The sequence below is a fragment of the Aphis gossypii genome, unplaced genomic scaffold (genome assembly GCF_020184175.1).
Source record: "Aphis gossypii isolate Hap1 unplaced genomic scaffold, ASM2018417v2 Contig00113, whole genome shotgun sequence".
NCBI classification, from domain to species: Eukaryota; Metazoa; Arthropoda; class Insecta; order Hemiptera; family Aphididae; genus Aphis; species Aphis gossypii.
Genome location: NW_026083020.1, coordinates 31,637 through 47,849, shown reverse-complemented (window position 1 = coordinate 47,849; position 16,213 = coordinate 31,637). Strand labels below are relative to the sequence as shown.

The following is a 16,213-nucleotide window of genomic DNA, read 5'->3' as shown; positions in this document are numbered from 1 at the left end:
TACTCGGATAACTGTTGTGGTCAACAAAAGAATAGGTAGAAAAATTTTAATCATTTTGTGATATTTTCTTAGGACTTATTTATTTATTTACGGGCTAGAATTCCAATATAATTCACCAAATCTATTAAAATGTACTTAAATTATTTGTTTCAGGTTTGTACATGCCATGTATTTATACGCAGTGGAAAAATATCAAATAAATTCCATTACGCATAAATACCTTATTCTAGGTCACACACAAAACGAAGGCGATACAGTACATAGTGTTATTGAAAAATCTATGAAAAGTAGCAAAAAATCAGGACCTATATACGTGCCCGATCAATTAGTGACTATAATTAGGAATTCTAAAAAACGGGAAAACCATTTGTCGTAAAGGAACTGAGCTTCGAGGATTTTATTGATTTAAAATCGTTGACCGACGAGATTGGTTACAATTGTCAAAAAAACACAGAAGGTGAGCAAATAAAAATATCAAATATAAAAATTATAAGATTCGTGAAGGGCACTGAAGTTTGTTTGTACAAGAATTCCTACAAAGACATAACCTGGGAAAAAGCTCAAATGAAAAAAGCAGGAACAAGACGTTCCGGTGCAAAGGATAATGGTAGTATAAAAACAAAACTCGCATACAACTCGAAAATTCCAATAGCTGAAAACAAGAAGAAAGATATACAAAGCTTACTAACATCCAATATAATTCCAAATTACTACGAAACGTTTTATAATACACTATTTTGATTTTGAATTTGTAAATTAACATTATAAATAATAATAATATTTAAGTTTCAGATTATAATATATTTTTTTTTCAAAAGTAAAGAATAAAAATATTGAAGTTTTCAATAATTACTTGAATTTGTTTTTCTACAACTCCTAATTAATATGGTGTGTGATTATAACAAAATAATCAGAACTTCCTAATTTTATCTTGTATGTCAAAAATACTAAAAATTTGGCATTTTTCGGACATTTTTCGTTCCAACGTTGAGGTTTCATACGCATACTGATTAGTTATCATAGTGTATAGATTATGGACTTCGCTAGCCAATAGTAAATCTAATACGTCATCAGTTATATTCTGTAACTGCATCATTCTCTCATGTAATTTTTGTTCTTTAGTTGGTATTTCTTTATATAGTGCCTCTGTTTGATTTAGTGAACTAGCAATCTTTTTAACTGCTGTTTTTACTACCGTTGTTTGTGATTTCACTATGTGTAAAATATTAGTTCCTGTTTCCTCTGTTTGTTTGATTGCTTCTCTAGTTTTCTTTGCACATTTATCATCACATACCCCAAATAATGTATACATGGCTTTACCAACAAAGTTTATTAATCCCCTTTTGTTTCGTTTATTGTATTGATAAACATCGGTTTGATTAACACTACCTCCTAATGACATATACAATCGTTCCTTTTGATTAGTTATTTCATCATATAAATCAGTTATTACTATTTGATATTTCCCACACAAATCTATATGACGTTTGTCAGTACATATATTTGTTATATTTTTCATTTTCAAACCTTATAAGTCATACTTTGTATTATATTCCTTAAGTGAAAAATACGTAACCAGTTTATACTCTGCTCCTATCACCTTAGTGGGGCCTAAATTTTCATAATAAAAAACCTTGGATTGTTCATAGGGTACATATGTATAATATTCCGATGAATTTATTTCATTAGCACTGTTAAGTCCAACCATCATCACCAATCTAAAAGTAAAAATTATACCTTCATTATAGTACTACTTAATAACATCTAGTTATATGATTTATTAGTTTATTACATATCATTAATTATTATTTTTTTTTTACAAACTCCCTTAATCTATTCATTTATACTATATATTTTAATTAATCATTTGCTTTATCATTATAATACCGTTTTACATTATTTTTATGTACGGTAATGCCTCGTCGGCCACGTTCTATAACTATATTTTCATCTCCTATTACTTCAATTACTTCGTATGGTCCTAACCATAGTGAATTTAGTTTGTTTTCATGTGCGTTATCTTTTAAAAGTACTAAATCTTTCACGTGTATATTTACAGGATTCTCATTTTTGTCATATCAGTCCTTATACCTAACCTATCAATGAAATTTAGGCTATGATTTACTGTTTTGTGAGTAAACCCGTGTTCATTTAATGTATCGTATGCCTTCCACTGGTCACTGTGAATTATAGTTCCCTGTTTAACTTCTCTTTGAATAATTGGCAAAAGTGTTGCTCTATCACTCTATCGGCGTTCCAGAAGGTCATTGTGGTGCCAACATAGACCAAATATCCGCGGTCCTTGTACCGTGAACTATAATTTCGTTGATTAGTTTCTTCTGCTGATTGTTCAGTTTCGTCATTGTTTAGGGGTTCCTCATTTTCTTCTTTTTCCTTGAAAAAGAGATTCATCGATTTCCACAATACAACCTTGCCCACCCATTTTCTCACGTTTCGAAAAACAATCGACCACGACATCTTTGCACAAGTTGTACCAATCAACAACAGTATGGTTCCTTCGTCCTGTCCAGAGTACCGTTGTTTGAGCAGGGTTAAGGTAAACCCAATACCACACCAATTCCATAATTTCCGTTAATGTTAATTTGCTGTTACATCCATTGAGATCAGTGTATGAAAAGAACTGATTACCTTTACGTATTGATTGAAAAGTTTGACACCCTTTTTTGATGCATCTTAATGTAACTGTCCTTTTAAATGATCCATCCGAATTTCTCTTTTTACTTGTTCTGGTAGTTTCTTTAAGATCTCCACCACAACTGACGCCTTCTCTCACTTTATTGCACGTTAAATGATTTTCTTCATTTTGAGGTAACAACTGTTTGCTTTTCAAATAATTCACACATGTTTGTTCGTCACAAATAATATTACGATAAAAATGTCCGATTCTTGAACTCATGATAAAATATTAAAAAATGAAATATTATTTACTATTGTCTAACTAGTAGAAAACGGGTTGTAGTTTCGGCGTAGTAGAGACGTTGATTGTGAAGAGTTGGTGACGGCGATGTGTCTGGACGTCAGGCTATCATATATTTTATCTTATCGTATTAATTGAACTATAAAAGGGAAGTCATATAAACGTACAAATAAATAGTCGTAAATTATCAAGATAATTTGGAAATTCGGAATAACCAGTGATCACCTATTTGGGTAGATCGCATACGACATCACTACCCACGAAATGTATAACAAAAGCTTCCGCGACCGTGTTTGCCTGATGATTAGGTATTGGTACTCCTAGCGTGTATTTAGATAAGTCATCTTGCATTGTTAAAATATAATTATTACTAGACAAGGTTGTTGGTAATGGACCTACAATATCTAAAAATATTTTTTCAAATGGTTTTGTACTTGTTGATGTAATATCCATTGGTTGCTTTACATGCCGATTTGAAATTTTATTTACTTGACACGATGTACAATTGCTTACGTACTTTTTAACATCATCTTTCATACCTTCCCATCTAAATTGCTTCTGCATGCGTTTAATAGTTATATTAACACCTAAATGACCTCCTAGTTTAGAATCGTGAAACTGTTTTAGTATAGTTACTTTCTCTTCTTCCGTATATTCTACGTTCACACATACCATAATTTCGATCTTAATATTACGAAATATGTATCTTAACATTGACCTTATTTTTTCCCACTGTAAATCATCATTCATACCTAGTTTATTCATTGCTATTTTATCTAAATTATTTTCCTCACAAAACTGTTTCAAGTTCACTAACGCTATATACATATTCTCGTACGTTGACCTCTGACGATCTTTATTTTTCGTTACTAGAATATTATATACCGAAAACGATTTAAAAACATATAATCTATATTAATTCAAACATCAGCTCATTTAACGTCAAACAGCAAACAAATTAAAAAAGGTGGTAATAAATACAGAGATATAATCACAACATTATTTCCATCTGGTAGTGGACTATCTGTACAATTACAGAAACATACACTTCAATATTGGAAATTAATTGGTTCCCCGTTTAAAACTACTATTAGCATCAAAAGCTGCTGGCAATACAGGTGTTTCCAACGAAATACTATCAATTTTCGAAGAATTACGCGAAGCTGGATACATAAAACGTATACCAAATGTCTAAGCGAGACATCGCATTTGAACTACACAAACCTGCTAGAAAAAATTACATAAGACGTATAGTTAATGTATACGGAAAAAATGATCTATGGCAAGCTGATCTGGTTGAAATGATACCATACTCGAAAAAAAATAAAGGTTACAAATATATTCTATGCGCCATAGACTGTTTTACGAAATTTGCATGGGCAATAGCATTAAAATCAAAAACTGCTAAAGAAGTTTCAAATGCAATGTCGAAAATATTACTCAAACGTTCACCAAAACTACTACAGCTTGATAACGCAAAGAATTTTATAATACAACATTCGATAAATTGATGAAAAAGTATAACATACACAAATATTCAACGTATAGCACCATGAAAGCATGTATTGTAGAACGCTTCAACCGTACATTAAAAGAAAAAATGTTTACAGAGTTTACTGCACGAGGTTCATACAATTGGATTTATATTTTACCTTCATTGATTAATGAGTATAATAATACAAAACATAGAACAATAAGGATGACTCCGACGCAAGCTGATTTAGATCCAACATCAGTTGAAATAAAAACCGCAAAATTATTAATAGAAAAAATAGTTTAAAAATTGGTGATTACGTTCGTATAAGTACATATAAAAGTGTATTTATAAAAGGTTATTTACCTAGTTGGTCTGCAGAAATATTCAAAATTATCAAAATTAATCAAACCATGCCTATTACATATTGTAACGTGCCACGTACAATCAGTTGAATGATGTCGATTTGGAAAGGTTTTGTGAAATAATTGAACTCTCGAAATTATTCTAAGTGTTTTTTATTTAAAATTATTCTAAGTCCAATTAATTAATTTAATAAAACTTGTGAAAAATATTCTAAGTCCAGGAGACATAAAATATTAAACTGGGTGACGTGAAGGTGCTTGCGCTAACTCTGGTGGATCACGTCTGAATTGTGCCTAATCTGGGCCCCCTTATATATCGTCCAGGGACTCCCGCGGTACCTTCAGATCCCTGATGGTCATCTGCACCTGCATCCGCTTCTGCCCACGCTTTGCGTCATCCGGCCGATAGCGTGCGTCAATTATATGACTATAATATTCTATCGGGTGAGTGATTCCGCAACTAATATATTCTACCGGGTGGCAATTACGTATCCATAATATGTCACCGGATAGTAGTTATATATTATTATCTCCCAGCGGATAAGAAGCACACGGCGATGATACTTTTGATTGTTTCCTACTTTTGTTTATTAGATCCGGTCCTAGTCCAACCACACCCAATCATTGCTTGCCTGGTTGCTCACCCTAACATAACTATAAGGATATCCGTTATGTTCCCATGGTTTAGAGTATTGTTGGCTATGGTAATTTATATATTACATTTAATATAAGTATCAGAGCACGTTGCACCTCCCCACGAAAAAAAAGGTTTATGTCTCAAAGACAGAAATCTTTCAAAGTTCAGTACAAAATAGTTAAGTTACAAATTATTACAATGTTATAGTGTTTACAATAATCGATTACAAGTCATTGATATAAGACATACATTACAATTCTCTGTATGCTTTTACATTTAAAGTATTTTCGTTATATATATGAATATATGATGTATATGTTGTATATATAGTTTTGATTAAATATGGATTGATTACACTTACAAATGGTTAAATAGTTTGATTAAATATTTTGATTATAATATAATTAATGATTATATGGTTAGATTAAATATTTGGTTATATAATTCTATGTTTTAAATATGTTGGTTAGTTTTCTTATAATTTATAATTGTGATTACAATAAATATAGTGTTAGTAAATAGTACAATATAGTGTTATAATTGATTTGATAATTCCAATAAAATATGTGGTTAGTATAATGTGTTGATTACAATAGTTTCTTATATGGTAAATTAATTAATACAAATAATATTTTTTTTTTTACTTAATATAAATTTAGTAGTACAAAATCTATAAAGTTCCCCACAATTCAAATTTATTTCCATATCCCAATAGTAACTTATTCGTACAGTATGTTTTCTTAAATCTAAGTGTATATATATATATATTTATTATCATCCAGTTTGTATGTTTTTTTTTTATTTACTCAATCAAGATTCGCTGCCCATGGAATGACATACTAATCATTTGAAGTACGTCGTCCACATTGACAACAACCCTAATTGATTAATACGTTTACTTGATCACTCTTTACTCATTGGGGATGCCATAGAATCCACCCCATCGATCATATGTCAAATGTTATGTCGATAGGTGTTTCGTACAGCCCCAACCACTTCGTTTTACCTGATCAATTCATTCTAGACATACATTTATCTACTGTAATTCAATATATCTCGTGGATTCTGTATTATTTCGAGGTAATAGTTTAATTCATAACAGTATGGTTCACCAAATTCTCTGTCTAACGCCATATCATACAAAAATCTTTTGGCTGCCTCAATCATTTCCAATATAGTTTCATCCTCGTAAGGTACGAGTATATTTTCATTAGCGGTAACTATATGAAAATCAAAACAAGCTGTGTAATTATGCCATTCTCCCCTGTGTTGGATTAATATGAAATTGCGTTTCTATGTTAAACGATATTGCCGAAGCTAATTGCTCCATTCTATCCATTATTGGTTATTATTTATTTCGTAGAGTTGATTTGTAATTTATAGAATTATGAATTTCTGAAAAAGAAATTTTACGTTCGTATTTCGATTATTAATGTAACCGTTGTTTTTGTTTTATTACTACTTTTATTGTTATTGTTTATATATTTTTTTTAGAAATGTTTTATTAGATTTTCATATCGCTGTTTCCGTATCACATAATCAAATATACATTTAGTATACTTGACATCCATTCTCGGATCATGCGCATACGTAGTATGGTGTTTCTTTTTACATATTATATCATGGGTCTCTACTAAATTAAGTAGCCTTCCTGTTTTATTATATGTACCGATATCTACTTCGAAAATTATTTCTTTATTGCCTAATTTTTCAAACTGAATATAAAATTTTTATTGAAATACTTATCGTAGCACGTTATGTTTAACATAGGATAATGGTCTAAATCTAATCTTTTTAAAATATTTTTGTCCGAATGTCCGTTCCATACTACTATCACATTCTCTTTATTACCTCTACGTATATAACTGTCAATATATCCTCGTGTTAAATTATTTTTCGTTGAATTCAAACTCTGCTTCATTTGGTCCAGACAAGCATCTCTCAGATCAGTTTTTACTCTGAACACTCTTTTTATCTCTCTTATTGCCACCTGAAGCTCCGTCTCACCCATAGGTCGAGCTTCTTCGTTAAGTGGTAGCAAAAGAGGTCGTCCCTCCAGTTTCCTAATCTTAAAACGGTCTAAGCTATTGGATATAGCTCCGGAGATGACAACCATGCTTGTCTTGTTCACCATTGAGAACTCGAAGTCCATAATTATGAATTTATGTGTCTCTTTTCTGTATAATTAAACATTTTGTATTAGTGATTGTATTTTCATATTTATTTTTTTTACATTAATACATACTTATACTTTTATGTGATTGTTAATAACTTATATTATTACTTTTAAGTTATATTATATTATTAATATTATTCCTTATTATATCTAAATATCTATATTTTAATTTATACATTTATTGTTCTTTAGTAAGGGGCGGCATATTACTTAGGGCTAGCCTATCTGGTGTGTCACCTAGTAGCTTTTCCTTAACCCCATTCCCTTTTGCCGATGACGTCATATGTATGACTTCTCTGTCTCTATTCGATATGTCGTTATCCGTAGTTCTTTCTCGATGGCCTATGGCCCTCATAGTGGTCAGTTTGCATTTATAACTTATGTATATGAATGCCAAAAGAAACATGGAGAATACTAACAATGCTATAATTGCATACATCATTAATGAGTGGTTATTACTTTGTACTTCCACTCCGGACTGTCTGAGTATTTCCTCGTCTATCATTCTTTCTACATCGTCTAGTGAGTGGCCATTTCGTGTATGTTATCGAGTTTGCGTGCGTCGAACTTAGTCTATACTTTTCTATTTTAATGCCCTTGATACTGTTATTGATCTTATACGATATACTCCCTACTCCGATTTTAGGTATGAAATTTGTGAAATACTTTGTTTTGATCTCCCTTGTCGGATTTAGCACTACGTGTTCTGCATAAGCTCTACATTCCTGATTTAATTTAATTATCCCTTGATTTTTAATTTTTTCAATATATGGTTCTTGTATTCCCTGACACGTAATTGTTAATGTATCTTTTTTTGTTGTGTATATCCATGTGTTGGCATACTTATTTGTGGTATATATTTTTAGAAATAATGATTACTCCTGATTCACAATTTTGTGGTAACTGGTCTGGATTTTTAAATAATGAAACTTCACACGGTTGTTCTTTTGATTCGTGTTGTATTGGTTGGAATTCCGGGCAAATAGTAAAAGTTTCTGTCTCGGTACAGTGTAATAATTCTGTTTCAGTAAACGTTGTAAATTGTCTACGATTTTTAGTTATCCCTACATATTGGTATTCTGGTTTCAATACAATACTATGTGATTTGTTATCCGGTCGATCAATGTCTACAGGATGTGGTATAGGTATGATTTTAAATAAAGTTAATTGAGTTTCCGTTATCAACGGTATTTTAATCAGAAATACTATTTGATCACCACTATAAAATACTGCAATTTTAGTTATTTTGTAAATTCGTGTATTTCGCTTGGCAATGTTCCCATTGGTAAATTCAAGTTAAGTGGTAGGTTTAGTTTTACTTCTACTAGTTGTGCTGCAAGTTCTCGCGGTGTTACTAAGCTTGGGTGTAAAACACCTGTCCTAGCCGCGGTTATTATGGCACTTAAAGTTTGGGTTTCGTAAGAGTATTGTGTCATTAATGCTGTAAATATACTAAAAATTCTATTTGACAGTAACAGGTTTCTAAAGTATACGTATTGTTTATTAAAGCTTTTATGTTTGTTTCTAAACTTAGTTGCTTTTGTCTTAACTCGTCATATAACTGGTTTAGTTTAGTTGAAGCACTGTTTATTCCTACTATTGAAGATTTGACTACAGTGGTCTGGTCTTTTATAACATGTATCATACGTTCATTGGTACCTTCGACTTTGTCTATGTGTCGTAAAGTTTCCTCCGCACATTCCTCATCACAAACTCCGAATAAGGTTTTCATTGCCGAACCTATCATATTTACTACCCTCTTTTCACTCTAGCACTACGTATGGTGGTGTGTTCCCCTGGTGACAAATATCTACCAATAGATTCATACATTTGTTTCCGTTGGACGGATATTTCATTAAAAGTTGTTTTTAATACATTATCGTATTTTGAGCACATCTCCCGATCGGTCATATTTCCCTTACAATGCTCGTCCATTTTCTTATTTCTAATTCTAATTGATAATGTCTTAAATCATAATCGCTTAACGGTATATAAGTTACGAGCTCCCAATGAGCTCCTATTATTCTGATTTCACCTTGGTTTTCATAAAATATACTTGTTTCATTTTTAAATTCTTCTATGGTGTATGGCGACTGTCCTTGCGCCATCATTATACACAAAAACCTATATAATAATATGCTAATTAGACATATATTTACCTTAATTAATTTAATAGGCCATGTTACGTTATTATTATTTTATTACTCAAATATAATTTATCTTATTAATTCTAACTAAATACTACTAGCAACTAATTTTCATTTATATTGTTAAAAATTTCCTTCGACGTTGTCCTCAGAATTTCTCTTCTCATGATCCAGCACATAGGTCTTGTATAGGGCTCATCACTTTGTATGATTCTCAAGAGGTCTGATCTCAAAGTTGCAATAGATTTCTCTATTATGTGAGGACTTAACGGGTAAGGCATAAGTGCTGCCGCAGAGTGCACATGGTGGTCAAAGCAGGCGGGGATTTCCCTGTCCCCCACTAAGAAACAGTGTTTTTGGCGTTTTATTTTTCTACCCAAATTTTTAAGGAATCCGATTTTTAATTCCCTCTGCTAGCAAAAAAGCTCACGCTTTCCAACAAGTTCATGGTAGGCAACCACATGTGCGGCCTTCCATACGTTATCGGTGTCAAATGTATCCTTCGGTTCCTTCACATCGGAAGTTGTCCAAAATACATTGGCAGAGTACCGATTCCTCTGACAGCGTTTCATGTGGTTCATGCCAATCCCAGCAGATTTCGTTATGTGCACCATATATGTGCGAGTACACAGGGTTTCTTTCAAACTCCATGCACCCCAGATACGTGTACAACTGCATTTCCCCAACATTTCATCTCCCTTATTTAACCGGAGAGTCACCAGACGTCCTCCTGCTGTTTCTTTTATTTCCAACCCGAATTCAGGAACTACGTCTAATTGTGCATTTTCCACCAATGGCACTATGCGCCTATGCCCTTCCGTTGTCAGATATATTACTTCAATTTGTCGGCTCCTATAATAGTTTAACTCTTATAGTACGTTTTGGTTATTAGTGTAAAATTTGAAACTAACTACATTTGTATCTTAATAATACTAAATAAATCTAATTTACTATCTTTATTCATGTTTTTTTTTTATTTTTTTTATTTTCTTATATACTAGTCTCCCTCATCGTGTTTAACTCTGTTCCTTGTTCGTGTATTAAGTTTACTACATATCTGTATCTGTATCTGTTCACACATTTAAAATTATGGTGTATACTAATAATTAGTAGTACAATGGTCATTATTAGAATGCTTACTCCTACACATATTATAAAATTATAATAATGTATTTTAAATTTAGGATTTTCTAGTTTTGTTACGATTTGTGTGCTGGTGTTATTAATAATTATTTTACTAGTTATATTTGTTCTATCCTCTATTCCTTCTGTGTATCTGACGTGATATCGCCATAGTCAAACTCATTTACTACATTTGTGGAGTCTATCGTTGTTAAGTTTGCTGCAATCATTTGCGATATTATTTCGTAATGGGTATTATTTGTATTTTTTATTATACTCGAAATTATTCAGTGTAGTTAAATTATAGTCATGCTCACTTGTCATGATAGGTTTTATTGTAGTTGAAATTGTCTGCAATGTTGGATTAGTTATGTTGGTTTTATTTAGTAACTTTGAATGTATTACACTTAGGGGTCTAACATTTTTCGGAAATAATATGAATTTTTCATTGTCTAATCCTATTGTTTTCAATGTTAATTCACACGTTTTTTCGATAGTAAGTTTTGTTAAAGTGTTATTTAATACAATAGTCGTACGTTTTATGGAGAATATACACCCTAGGTTCATATGTACCCGTGTGTTGTTCTCATCATTCAAAGCTAAAGTTATACGTTCCGTTGTTCCCCAAGTCGTTCGTTGAAGTTCAACACGACTATTGTTTACTTCATAAAAAACTATTGTTTCTTCATGGCTCGTTACTCCCTTTTTACCGTCATAATGATTAACCTATAATTTCATTACTTATTACTTATATTATTTTATTATTCTATTACTTATTACACATTTATGCTCTATATCTATACTTAATATTATTATTTTTTATTATATTTTATTATTTTTTTTTATATCTATTTCTGTTCATACATTTTCAACAATTGGTCCATTCTTTTGTTTTTCTTTACTTTTAGTTATCAAAATTATTATGTATCTTCTTCGTACTTAAAAAAATTACTACGTCGCCTATTGTTTATTAATTCTAGCATTTTATTCGTTCCAAATTTTCGTTTTAATTCGTAGTTATTTTCCCGATTTAAAGTTATAATATTTTTCTATTTCTGATACAATATGTATTCTGCGGGTGATTCTAGTAATTCACCGTTCACCTCTTTCACTTACTATTCGTTATTATTGTTGTTTCCGATTTTTCTAGAAAGCTCGTATAACTTTCGTCCTTAATTTCTTTTATACTATACATTCTACTTAAAGCATCTACGTTCGAATTTTGTACTCCCGGTTTATATTTTATTTCGTAATCGTATTCCTCAAGCTGTATGCGCCATCTCGCCAACTTTGATAACGGATCTTTTAAGTTAAATAACCAAGATAGTGGTCTATGGTCAGTGAGTATCACGAATTTTCTACCGTAAAGATAGGCCCAAATTGTTTAACCCCGTATACATCGCTAAACATTCAGTTCAGTAGTTGAGTAATTCATTTCACTTTTATTCAAAGTTCTAGATGCGTACGCTATTGGTAGGTCGCTACCTATCGTTCCTTGGGATAGTATAGCTCCTAGAGCCTTACTACTAGCGTCGGTTGTAAGATAATTGTTTCGTAAAATCTGGATATTGTAAAATCGGTTCTGCACAGAGGGCGTTTTTTAATTTGTCGAAAGCTACCTGACAATTTTCGTCCCAATTAAATTTAACATCCTTTTTTAATAAGTGTGTCATTGGTTTAGCTAACTTACTATATCCCTGTATAATTTCCTGTAGTACCCCGATAAACCTAAAAATGATTTTATTTGCTTTCAGTTTTAGGCACCGGAAATTCTAATACTGATGTTATCTTTTTCGGATCTGGTTTATTCCGTGTTCCGAAATTATGTGTCCCAAATATAACATTCGCGTTTTAGAAATTCGCATTTATCTGGTTGTATTTTTAAATTATGGGTACGTAGACGTTCGAATACGTCTATCAGCTTATTGTTGTGATCGCTCAAATTTTTCGCATAAATAATAATATCGTCTAAATATACTAAACATTTAATGCCTATTATCCCCGACAATACGTTATTCATTAATCGCTGAAATGTAGCGGGACGGTTTTCATTCCATAGTCATACGTTTAAAATGGTAATGACCTTGACCGGTCGAAAACGCTGTCATTTCGCGAGATTCCTTCGCTAAAGGTATTTGATAAAAACCGTTTGCTAAATCCAAATGGTAAAAAGCTGACATTGTCCCATTGATCTAATATTTCCGTAATATTAGGTAACGGATGAAATTCATTTAAAGTTACTTCATTGAGTGCCCTAAAATCAATTACTATTCGAAATTTATCTTTACCAGATGAATCTGATTTCTTTTTTACTAACACAAAGGCGCATTAAAAGGTGACATAGATCGTTCTATGATATCGTTTTGTTCCATTTTAATTAATTGTTGTTCAATTTCCTTTTGCTGTGCCTGTGGCAATCTATATGGTCTTTTATATATAGGCGGTTGATTGGCGGGTAATCTTATTACGTGTTCCGCGGCGTTAGTAAATGTTAAATAATCGTTTTCCAAATGAAATACATCGGAAAAATGTTCGCATATTTCTAATATTGTTTTACGTTCTCGTTATTTAAGTGGTCACTACGTATTAAACTTTTTATTTTATTTACGCGATCGTTATTGTCATTCACTACAGTTATTTCACTACAGTAATTTATATTCTATGTCATTGTCGTATAATATTTTATTTAATTGGTCCTCATAAATGTTTTGTGGTAATTCAGAAATATTCAGTATACTTATCACCGTATTTCCGTTCTTTACCGTGTTTATTATATTAGCGCAATATACGTCTTGTATTAATTCTTGTTTCTGTATTAAAATATTTTTATTTTCCATTATCGGATCAGCTATTGGGATAGATATTATTGTTTCCGTTCGCGGTTTTAATGTGTAACATATTTTATCTTTATTTAATTCGCACGGAGTGTTATCATTATAGTTAATATATTATTTGCAACATCTATTATCGCGTTAGTTTGTAACAGGAAGTGGTGACCTAGAATTCCATCTCGCGGTATTGGAAATTCCTTATCGACCACATGAAATTCCGTTTTTATTTTATTATTATTTAATATTAATATTATTGTAATTTTGCCTATGGTAGTTACTATTTTATCATTAATGCCTTTTAAATTTATTTTTTCTTTTCGTTTACTAATGTTTCGCCTGTTAATTTATTTATTTTTATTAAATTGATTTCACTATCGGTGTCTAAAAGAAGATTTGCTGTATTTGTTTTAAAGTTAGGTGATTGAAATGTAACATGATTTTCATTAATTACTGATACGATGGTGAAACATCGTTGGGTGATAATTCCTCCGTTACGGCCGTTATTTGGTTGATCGAACGGACGCCGTTCCCGTTCGACACTTGACCGTTTCCCGTCCGTTTGCATTATTACGCTCATCCCGTTGCCTACTATAACAACTAACACTAACACTATCGTGTCCTATCTTATTGCAATAACTACAAGTTATTGGTGCCGAATTATTGTTAAAATTATTATTAGTATTTTGTCGTGCGTTATTATTTTGCGGTTGCTGATTATTATTATTATTCCGACGCGCAACTTGTGTAACATTACCACGACAATCGCGAGCGACATGATTAGTTCTGCCGCAAATATAACATCCGGGATCGTTTTGCTGTCTCCGATTATTATTATTATATTGACCGTTATTATTACGCGGATATTATTATTATTATTATTATTATTATTATTGCGACCGAAATTATTAAAATTATTATTACGATTAACGTTATTATAATTATTAGGACCTTGTCTATTTTGACCACGATTATAGTTTTGCTTATAACCGAATTTCTGTCCATTTGGGTTATTTCCCTGATAGTTATTTGACCAACGATTTCCGTTATTATTTTTATTTCCGTTTTGATTTACTTTAGTCTCGTTTTTTGTAATTCTTTGTTAAAACTAAATTCGATTTCTAACTGCCTAGCCATTTGCATTGCCAGTTCTAAAGTTTCTGGGTTCCAAGCTCGTAATATCGTCTGTAAATCCATTTTTAACCCGTTTATATAAATTGCTAATGCCTGATCCTTTAGAGTTTGCCTTAAAATTCTCGCCTCTTCGGGCGTTTTATTTGCCAATGTTGCATTACACAAATTATAATATAACTGTTCTACGCGACCCGTATAAGTTAATACATCTTCGTCATTTTTCATACGAACTGAATTTAACCCTATTTGTAATGTTTGTGGTGACAATTGCTGTTCAAAAGCCCCCCTTAATATTTTTTTAATGGTTTCCCAATCACTGGTTTCCCTATACCGACATACTTCTAACGCCTTGCCAGTAATCCTAGTATTAATAATTTCACTAATAAGGGTATCGTTTCTTTATCTACGGCCTCACATGCATAATCGCATGCCCGTATGAACGAACAAACGTCTTTTGCATCGGCACAAATTGGTATCATAGCAGTGACCTGCTCAATTGTAGCCTTTACACTAGACATTTTTGTTCTTTGCTTCCTCCTTACTGGTCCTAATTCTGAGTGGACTAAATTTGGTGTACTACGTAACCTATTAATCTTTGTTCTAATCCGTATTTGAGTCTCTCTAACAGTAGTATCTAACAAACTTTTCCCTGTTGTTTTTTCCTTATTAATTCCTGTGTAGAGTCGCTACCCTCTTTCGTATTTATACTTATGTTTACTAATTTATTTACTTCAATATTTTTATTTAACTCTACTTGAGTTCCGATTTCTTTTGTTGTATCTGTTTCCTCTTCCGAACTATTACTATCGTTTTCACTATAACTATTTTCTTCTTTTTCCTTATTCATACGTTAATTTTTATATTCATTTATTATAACTTAAATTAAATACGCTTATTTCTTAAAATAATTTTTTTTTATTATTTTTTTCATTATTAATCAAACATTAATCTCTTTAAAATATTATCAATATTATTTTATATAAAATTCTCGTAATATTTTTATTATTCCCCCAATTATTTCTATCTATATTTTTTTTATATTTTTTTTTTTCTAGGATTTTTTTTATCCTCTCTAAAATTCACAATATACGTCAAGTAATTTTTTTCAACACGATAGGACTTTCTCGCCTATAAAATTCACAATTATCTTTTAATTATAACACGGCTTATTTCTGCCTAATAAAATCTCCGATTATTAAAATCGCTAAATACGGCTCTTCCGGCCTAAATAAATTCACAATTATTTTTCAATATACGGCTCTTCTCGGCCCAATAAAATTCACAATTATTTAATTCACAATATATATGGCTCAAATCCCCCCAAAATAATTCCTTTCATCAACTTTTAAATATGACACTTTTTCAGCCTAAATAAATTCAATACTTTTAATT

At 31.4% G+C, this 16,213-nt stretch overlaps 2 pseudogenes; both read right to left on the bottom strand.

Moving 5' to 3' along the window:
* Positions 1 to 2,245: 2,245 nt before the first annotated feature.
* On the bottom strand, positions 2,246 to 2,917 carry LOC126553265 (uncharacterized; annotated as a pseudogene).
* A 3,766-nt stretch (positions 2,918 to 6,683) lies between these two features.
* Positions 6,684 to 7,633, bottom strand: LOC126553266 (uncharacterized; annotated as a pseudogene).
* Positions 7,634 to 16,213: the final 8,580 nt, after the last annotated feature.